This window comes from Phyllobates terribilis, unplaced genomic scaffold (assembly GCF_046119375.1).
Source record: "Phyllobates terribilis strain yellow unplaced genomic scaffold, ASM4611937v1 Scaffold_4__5_contigs__length_816908805, whole genome shotgun sequence".
Taxonomy (NCBI): domain Eukaryota; kingdom Metazoa; phylum Chordata; class Amphibia; order Anura; family Dendrobatidae; genus Phyllobates; species Phyllobates terribilis.
Window position 1 is genome coordinate 31,758,801 of NW_027362764.1, and position 9,648 is coordinate 31,768,448.

Consider the following 9,648-nt stretch of genomic DNA (forward strand, 5'->3'; position numbering starts at 1 on the left):
CACATACTGCACTGCTCTCTCCTCCGCGCTCACATACTGTGCTGCTCTCTCCTCCGCACTCACATACTGCACTGCTCTCTCCTCCGCGCTCACATACTGTGCTGCTCTCTCCCTGGCGCTCACATACTGCACTGCTCTCTCCTCCGCGCTCACATACTGTGCTGCTCTCTCCCTGGCGCTCACATACTGCGCTGCTCTCTCCCTCCACGCTCACAGTCCACGCTGTTCTCTCCCTTCGCCCTCACATTCCGCGCTGCTCTCACCTCGGGGCTCACATACTGAGCTGCTCTCTCCTCCACACTCAGATACTGAGCTGCTCTCTCCCCGCGCTCACATTCCATAACCTCTTCCTCTGATTCCTGATTTGTTCAGCCAGGTTGTGGGAGCTAAGGTATTCTCCAAGTTGGATTTAAGGGGAGCCTACAATCTTGTCAGAATCAGAGAAGGGGATGAATGGAAAACAGCGTTCAATACCCAGGAAGGACATTTCGAGAGTCTGGTTATGCCTTTTGGTTTGATCAATGCACCTGCGGTGTTCCAGCATTTCATAAATGATATTTTCCATCATTTGGTGGGGAGGTTTGTGGTGGTCTATCTTGACAATATTTTGGTTTACTCACCTGATTTGGAGACACATCGGGGGCATGTTAAGCAGGTGCTCCAGATATTCAGGGATAACAAACTATATGCCAAACTGGAAAAATGTGTTTTCGCTGTTCAGGAGGTGCAGTTTTTGCGGTACTTGTTGTCACCTTCGGGTTTTTGGATGGATCCGGAGAAGATCCGTGCAGTCCTTGATTGGGAACGTCCCGAGAACCTGAAGGCTCTACAAAGCTTTCTGGGCTTTACTAATTTTTACCAGAAATTCATCCAAAATTACTCTGTAATTGTGAAACCCCTTACTGACATGACTAAGAAGGGGTCTGATTTTTCTACACGGTCGGATGCTTCCCTCCAGGCTTTTACTTCCTTAAAGCATCATTTTGCCACTGCATCTATACTCAGTCAACCCGATGTTTCTCAACCCTTTATTGTGGAGGTTGATTCATCGGATGTCGGGGTTGGGGCTGTGTTGTCTCAGGGTTCGTCCCCTGGTAAATGGCGTCCATGCGTCTTCTTTTCTAAAAAATTGTCTTCGGCTGAGAGAAATTATGACGTGGGTAATAGGGAACTTTAGGCGATCAAATTGGCGTTTGAAGAATGGCGACATTGGTTGGAGGGGGCTGTCCATCCTATTACTGTTATTACTGACCATAAGAACCTGTCATATCTCCAGTCAGCTAAACGTCTCAACCCAAGGCAAGCAAGATGGTCCCTGTTTTTTAATAAGTTCAATTATGTTGTCACTTTTCGTCCAGGGGTCAAAAATGTCAAGGCTGATGCTTTGTCCTGGAGCTTCTCTGGTGCTGGTGACCATGAGAACCCTGCCCCGATATTAAAGAAAGGGGTAGTCATTTCGGCACTGTATCCTGAACTGGAGGGGGAGGTGCTGGAGGCTCAGGGGTATGCCCCAGCCTCCAGCCCTTCAGGAAGGTTATTTGTACCATCTAATCTGCGCCACAAAGTAATTAAGGAACATCATAACTCTGTGCTTGCTGGTCATCCAGGTGGTAAGGCAACCGTGGACCTCCTCTCTCGTCGTTTTTGATGGCCGGGGTTGCATCGCGATGTGATTGAACACGTAGCTGCTTGTAGTATTTCCCGCATTCTAAGGTTTTGCTTACCCGTCCGTCTGGTACTCTCCTTTCACTACCTATCCCTAGTAGGCCATGGACACACTTGTCCATGGATTTTATTACTGACCTACCGGTTTGTGCAGGCAAAACGGTGGTTTTGGTGGTTGTAGATAGGTTCAGTAAAATGGTTCACTTTATCGCATTACCTGCACTTCCAAATGCCAAGACACTTGCTCAGGTGTTCATAAATGAGATTGTGAAGCTTCACGGGGTCTCCTCCGATGTGGTGTCAGATCGGGGGACCCAGTTTGTTTCTAAGTGCTGGAAGGCATTCTGTTCTCGACTGGGGGTGCAGTTGTCCTTTTCCTCTGCCTTCCACCCTCAGTTGAATGGACAGACCGAGCGTGTCAATCAGAATTTGGAGACCTACCTCAGGTGTTTTGTCTTTGAAAATCAGGAGGATTGGGCATCATACTTATCGCTGGCAGAATTTGCCATTAATATTCATCGCCAAGAATCCACTGGCAGGTCACCGTTCTTCGGTGCACGGTAATCATCCACAGTTTGGTACATTTAGTGGGGGAGGAGCTTCAAGAGTTCCTGAGGAGGAACGGTTTGCTTCGTCTCTCTCCTCGGTGTGGCAGGGTGTGCTGAGTAATGTAAAGATTATGGGAGACAGATATAAATAAATGGCTGACAGAAATTGCTTGCCAGGTCCAGACCTGAATGTGAATGACTTTGTGTGGGTGTTTACCAGGAATATAAGATTGAAAGTTCCTTCTTGGAAGCTGGGACCTAGGCTTATTGGTCCCTATAAAATAACCACCGTCATTAACAGCAGCATTTCGTCTTGAACTTCCTCAGGCCCTTAAGGTCCCAAACGTGTTCCACAGGTCCTTACTCAAAAAAGTATGTGGAACCTCTTGAGCCCTCGCCTTTACCACCGCCCCCAGTAATGGTTGATGGTAATCTGGAGTTCCAGATTTCGAGGATTGTAGATTCTCGTCTCCAACGTCATTCTCTACAATAATTGGTGCACTGGAAAGGCTATGATCCTGAGGAGAGGATGTGGGTTTCAGCATCAGAGGTGAACACTCCCAGGTTGGTTCGTTTATTCCACACCTCTTATCCTTAGAAACCCAGTCCTGAGTGTCCGGAGGCCACTCGTAGAGGCGGGGGAGTACTGTCACGGGTGTGTCAGAAGTGACAGACAGTCGCCCTGCAGTTGGTTGCAGGAGATCTCTATGTTTCGCATTACAGACATCTTCTTAGAGGCTGCCTCTAGGACCCAGAGGCTACCTTCCTCTGGCTAATTAAGCCCCTGGTCTGGGTGTATAAATACCTGCTGTGTATCAGAGGGAGGTGCCGGCGATATTCATTTCTCCATGTGAAGGCTTTAGCAAGAGCAGTACTTGTTCCTCTCTGGTGCTTGAGGTCGTGTGCGCATTTATCTGGAGTCGTCTAAAGCTAAGTAATTTCCCCTGTTTGTCCTCCCTTGTTGCCTTTAGTGTTCAGTGGAGATCGACTAGTGCTCATCTCCTCCCTTCCCTAGCCTGAGTCTAATGCCAGGGAAAGACAGGGCGAGGAACGCATGCGGCGATTGGTGAAGAGCCAATATAGAGTCGATAGTTGAGACAGGGTGACACTAGACCAGACTAGGAGGTCTCCACTTCCCCCTTTCCCTAGAGTCTGGGCTCCCTTTCCCTCTTCCCTTTGTGTTGCACTAAGTCTTTCCCACATCTTGCGTGACATCTCTCCCCTGCGCTCACATACTGCGACAGTCTCTCAATGCGCTCACATACTGCGCTGCTGTCTTTGCCATGCTCACATACTGCACTGCTCTCTCCTCGTGCTCACATATTACGCTGCTCTCTTCCTCACGGTCACATACTACACTGCTCTCTCCCCTGCCCTCACATACTGCGCTGCTCTCTTCCTCACGGTCACATACTGCGCTGCTCTCTCCCCTGACCTCACATACTGTGCTGCTCTCTCTTCCTCACGGTCACATACTGCGCTGCTCTCTCCTCCATGCTCACATACTGCGCTGCTCTCTCCCCCGCGTTCACATACTGCACTGCTCTCTCCCCCGTTCTCACATACTGCGCTGCTCTCTCCCCTGACCTCACATACTGCGCTGCTCTCTTCCTCACGGTCACATACTGCGCTGCTCCCTCCCCTGACCTCACATACTGCGCTGCTCTCTTCCTCACGGTCACATACTGCGCTGCTCCCTCCCCTGACCTCACATACTGCGCTGCTCTCTTCCTCACGGTCACATACTGCGCTGCTCTCTCCCCTGACCTCACATACTGCACTGCTCTCTCCCCCTCCCCCACATACTGCGCTGCTCTCTCCCCTGACCTCACATACAGTGCTGCTCTCTCTTCCTCACGGTCACATACTGCGCTGCTCTCTCCTCCATGCTCACATACTGCGCTGCTCTCTCCCCCGCGTTCACATACTGCACTGCTCTCTCCCCCGTTCTCACATACTGCGCTGCTCTCTCCCCTGACCTCACATACTGCGTTGCTCTCTTCGTCACGGTCACATACTGCGCTGCTCCCTCCCCTGACCTCACATACTGCGCTGCTCTCTTCCTCACGGTCACATACTGCGCTGCTCTCTCCCCTGACCTCACATACTGCACTGCTCTCTCCCCCTCCCCCACATACTGCGATGCTCTCTCCCCTGACCTCACATACTGCACTGCTCTCTCCCCCTCCCCCACATACTGCGCGGCTCTCTTCCCCACGGTCACATACTGCACTGCTCTCTCCCCCACATACTGCGCTGCTCTCTTCCCCACGGTCACATACTGCACTGCTCTCTTCCCACCTTCACATACTGCACTGCTCTCTTCCCACCTTCACATACTGCACTGCTCTCTTCCTCAAGGTCACATACTGCACTGCTCTCTCCCCTGACCTCACATACTGCACTGCTCTCTTCCCACCTTCACATACTGCACTGCTCTCTTCCCACCTTCACATACTGCACTGCTCTCTTCCTCAAGGTCACATACTGCACTGCTCTCTCCCCTGACCTCACATACTGCACTGCTCTCTTCCCACCTTCACATACTGCACTGCTCTCTTCCTCAAGGTCACATACTGCACTGCTCTCTCCCCTGACCTCACATACTGCACTGCTCTCTTCCCACCTTCACATACTGCACTGCTCTCTTCCTCAAGGTCACATACTGCACTGCTCTCTCCCCTGACCTCACATACTGCACTGCTCTCTTCCCACCTTCACATACTGCACTGCTCTCTTCCCACCTTCACATACTGCACTGCTCTCTTCCCACCTTCACATGCTGCACTGCTCTCTTCCTCAAGGTCACATACTGCACTGCTCTCTCCCCTGACCTCACATACTGCACTGCTCTCTTCCCACCTTCACATACTGCACTGCTCTCTTTCCCGCGCTCATATACTGCTCTGCTCTCTCCCCCGTGCTCTCTTCTTCCCACAGCGGGATAAATGTTTTCTTTTCCTCCTTTATGGAGCTGAAATCCAGGAAGAGATCAGAGATTCTCCTGAAGTGAGTGTCCTTCACTACTGAGTATTTGGTGCAGTGTAGCAGGAAGTGGGTCTCATCCTCCAGGTCACAGTGTGGGCACAATCTGTCCTCCCTGGACTTGTGGCTCTGTTTGTGCCAGCTGGATTCGATGGCCAGAATGTGGGAACTGAGTCTATACCGGCTCAGGATCTGGCGGTCTCTGGGGCCAGTCTGTAGTCTCTCTGTAGACTCCACCGGGAGTCCAGGTTCATGTGGACCACCTATACGTAGCAGGGCTTTATGGCGATGGGAGCTCAGACTGCTTCTATGTAAGTGAGCCCAGAATGACAGCACCTTCTTCAGAACTGCTAGGTGTAGTGGGAATCTGCCCAGCTAAGCCCGACAGGCACTGTTGGTGGTGCTGCGATGGACCTGGAGAAGGGGCTTACAGAATTCCAGGTGGAATATTTCTCTTGGGCTGGAATCCCATGTTACACGCACGCCACTTAAGTTCAGATAGGGGCGAGACTGGTTACATGAATTCGTTGGAATCCTGGGGGAACCGTTACTCAGGGCGATCATAGGCTGAAGCTTCTCTCAGGCACACAAAAGATTCAGTTTCTGACCAGACACATCTGACAAGAGTCTTCATAAATGGTAGAACAGTAACATTTATTGAGGCACGGCCAGTGCAATGCAAATGTTTCTTTGAGCAACAGGCTCCAATAATAACAGTACAGTACAGTCTCCTTTGCAGCACAGCAGTACACAGTCTATTATCCGGTAGCACAGTATAGCACAGTTTTATTGCATACACAACCACAGGCTTTTCCTTCACAAGGACTCAATAGTACACAGCATTCTTTATCCTGCATGGAGATGGAGGGGGGAAGGGTGTGATGAGGGAGATGATCTTTATGACAGGCTTCCTTCCAGTCCTTATCTTCCTGGCTGATAATACTCCACACTGTTAGTTCTGGGAGTCTAACTGACCTTAGGAAACCAATGGCTTGGGAGGAGTATATTCAATATATATTTACAAAAAGGGGGAAAAAACAACAAAGAAACCCCTCTCTAGCAAGCCAAAAAACGTAAGAGTTGTCCATATCCCAGAGCTTTGAACGAAAGCGCAAATTCGCAGCCAACGCCCCACAGGCCACAGTCCTAAATTAGCACATTTCACGACTGCTTGCGTTGGAAATGCTGCCTTTTAGGCTGGTGGAAATGGAATCCTTCCGCAACCTTATGGCGGTGGCCGTCCCTTGGTACTCGGTCCCCAGCCGACACTATTTTGCCCGGTGTGCCATCCCCGCACTACACAAGCACGTGTCCCAAAACATCTGCCGTGCCCTCAACAACGCAGTTACTGGGAGAGTCCACCTGACAACGGACACGTGGACAAGTGCTTGTGGCCAGGGACGGTACATCTCTCTGACGGCACACTGGGTAAACATAGTGGAAGCCGGGACCCAGTCGGACCTTGGGACGGAACACATCCTCCCCACACCGAGGATTGCGGGCCCTATGTCAGTCAGAGTTGCCCCCACAGTGTACAGCTCTTGTGCATCATCCTCCTCCTCCTCATGTTCAGCCTCCATCTCAGATATCACCACATCAGTTACAAGCTGGAAGCATTGCAGTACTGCCTCAGCCAAGCGACTACAGGCTGTGCTGAAACTCATAAGCTTAGGTGATAAACCTCACACTGCTTGTGAGTTGTGGACAGCTGTGAAAGAGCAGGCAGATCTGTGGCTGAGACCACTGAACCTATGTAAGGTGCCCCAGCGAGGTAGTCGTGGGCGAGCTGTAGCCCCCTCTCGCTATGGCACCCTACAGACAATACGGGTCCTCCCTCTGAAGTGTGGCTGTGTATGTAGTGCTCTTCACTTACTTCAAGCCATCCGATCGCGGCTGTCTCCAGGCAATTTTCTTCTGGGACCAGGGCAGCAATAATTTCAGAGGACACGAGGTTCTTAGCCAGAACTTGGACTTTACTTGGGGAAGAGGAATATATACAATATTTACAGTCAGATATAATGGATAAGGCCCGACAGGCAATCATCTCTCTCACAGGCGCTGTTAACTGCTTCAGCCCTGGTTCCCTCTTTAAGCGGAGCATCTCTGTGGCTATAATCCCTGGCCCAAGAGACTCCTCTGTATTGACAGTGACCTGGATCCAATATCTCTCCCCCACGTCTTAGCCTGGAGTCCTATTTAGCTTCCTCTGCTTCCTGCAGACTAGAAGTGCCCCGTGTCCTCACTACGCTCTGATGAGTCTCTCCGGCGGGCTGACAGGACTCGTGCTCTTGTGTGGGGAGACTTGCACACTGGGATCCCACTGTCTGAGGGTACGGAGCTCCCGTCTACCCTAGCAGCCACTATAATCAGGCTGTCTGAACAACTTGTGGTCTCAACTCGTACTGAAGAATCACTTCCTGATTCTGGAAGCTAAACAGAGACTTTCCTAATATGCCCACCCTCAGTGAGCTGTCATCACAGAACTTTAACCCATCACTGTCTATAACTTTGCTGGCAGACTCAACCTGACATCTGCACCCAGAACAGTGGCATATTGTGGCTGTTTTCAGGTACTACAGCCCAGAAGGAATTATACCAGGAACAAGCTTTATATCTCTCTGGGCCTGATAAGGGCACTAAGTTCCCCCTCTACTCTACTAACTGGACCACTAAAGCTAACCCCCTTAGCTTGGTCTACCACAGAGAGGGAGGTCTGACCTCAGGGACACTTCCTTTAACTATCTCAGTACCAAGGGAAGGCTACGCCCTTCCCCACTGTTACACCTACATCCAGGCATGGTCGTGTGTGACAATGGCCGGAAACTGGTGGCGGCTCTGAGGCGAGGCGACATCACACACGTACCATGCCTGGCTCATGTGTTTAACCTCGTGGTTCAGCAGTTTCTTAAATCGTACCCCGAGTTGCCAGATCTAGTCGTCAAAGTACGCCGCCTGTCAGCTCATTTTCGGAAGTCGGCTACAGCTTCTGCCGCCCTTGCTGTGTTGCAGCAGCGTTTGCAGCTTCCGACACACCGACTGGTGTGTGATGTCCCCACACGTTGGAACTCTACCCTCCACATGTTGCAAAAGATTTGTGAGCAGAAGAGAGCAGTTGTGGAGTACCAGCTGCAACAAGGCCGTCGATATTCAGGTCAGACTCCACACATAAGACCTCGGGAGTGGACCTGGATGTCTGACATATGTACCATCCTGACAAACTTTGAGGAGTCCACCAAGATGGTGAGTGGTGATGACGCCATCATTAGCGTCAGCATCCCACTTGTCTGTCTTTTGCAACGCTCTCTGCAGAGAATTAAAGAGGAGGCATTGCAGCCAGAGTATGATGAGATGGATCAAGAAGCCGTAATGGGCGATTACACACAGCCCAGCCTCATCTCATCCCAATGTGCATTGGGGGACAATGAGGGAGAGGAGAAGGAAGAACAGGAGCTGGTATCATGCATTGTAGATGGTAGTACCTGTACAACTATCATACAGTCTGTTTAGCGTGGGTGGCCTGAGGACAGGGGGGAGGAGGAGGAGGAGGAGAGCATGGTTAGTCGTCATCTTGGTGAGGACACGGAAGTCTTGCCCGTTACCAGTCTGGCACGCATGGCTGACTTTATGTTACACTGCCTTAACCATGACCCTCGCGTTGTCAAAATGTTGGGTGACAGTCATTACTGGTTGGTGACACTTTTAGACCCCCGCTACAAGGATAACTTTTACTCTCTTATTCCTGAAGTGAAGAGGTCTGCCAAAAATGTGGCAGTACCAGAAGGCCCTTGCTGCAGAACTGTTAAACAAATTCCCATCTGAGCACACTAGCGGCAGAGGTCACAGTTCTTTGACCAACCAAGGCGTACCGGCAATAGAGACGTAACTCCAATCCAGCAGGGAGGGGAACACTGTCAACATTCTGGGACAGTTTTCTGAGACCCGCCCAGCTTACAGGCCCTGAGGCGTGGGGTACTCTCACAAGGAGTGGAAAGTTTCAAAAGATGGTGAGGGTGTACCTTGCCGACCGTACCAGCGTCCTCCGTGATTCCTCTGTGCCTTTTAATTATTGGGTATCCAAGCTGGACACTTGGGATGAACTCGCTCTGTACGCCTTGGAGGTCCTGGCCTGCCCTGCCGCTAGCGTGTTATCGGAGCGTGTTTTTAGTGCCGCTGGGGTAATTATAACTGATAAGCGCACTCACCTGTCGACTGACAATGCTAACAAGCTGACCCTTATCAAAATGAACAAGGGCTGGATTGGGCCAGACTTCTCATCACAACCAAATGACAGCAGAGTAACATAAAGTCAAATCCACTGTGTTATTTCGAGAGGTGTATTCCCATGCACCGCTTCACACCCACACATGGGTATACGCTTCCTCATTTCGGCTGTATTTTGCTCTTCTCCTTATCCTCAGCCTCCACCACCACTATACCACCAGGGTGACCA